Raw genomic sequence first — 354 nt, forward strand, 5'->3', positions numbered from 1 at the left:
GGGGTAGCCATTCCTAAAGCAGAAAAGATGTCTTTCTTGACCGCACCGAGGCTTGCCTTGTTTAAGGAACCTCCCGACCACCAGCCAGCCAGCACCACTTGGGCAAAGCCGGCCCTTTGGTAGCACTGCTTAGAACCCGTGCTCGTCACTCCATAGCTTCTTGGGGATACACACAGCTGTGTGGTCTAGGCTTGCAACTGGCATTTTAACAAAGAAAGCAGTGACCTGCAGGTAGCACAGCACTAAGGCTTTTCCAGCGTAAATGTTTCAACTTCTCTTTCCACGGCGTTTTGCACGTCAAAATCTATGGCTCAAACGTCCCATCTTTTAAAAAGTTGGGGAAAAACTTTAGAG

The 354-nt window shown here is 49.2% G+C and overlaps 1 protein-coding gene across 1 annotated transcript in view; it reads right to left on the reverse strand.

Moving 5' to 3' along the window:
* PLEKHH2 (pleckstrin homology domain containing, family H (with MyTH4 domain) member 2) overlaps positions 1-354 on the reverse strand; it is a 107,013-nt gene that overhangs the window by 105,886 nt on the left and 773 nt on the right. The gene's annotated exons all lie outside the window — the stretch shown is intronic.

The sequence above is a fragment of the Bison bison genome, unplaced genomic scaffold (assembly GCF_000754665.1).
Source record: "Bison bison bison isolate TAMUID 2011002044 unplaced genomic scaffold, Bison_UMD1.0 scf7180017864177, whole genome shotgun sequence".
Taxonomy (NCBI): Eukaryota; Metazoa; Chordata; class Mammalia; order Artiodactyla; family Bovidae; genus Bison; species Bison bison.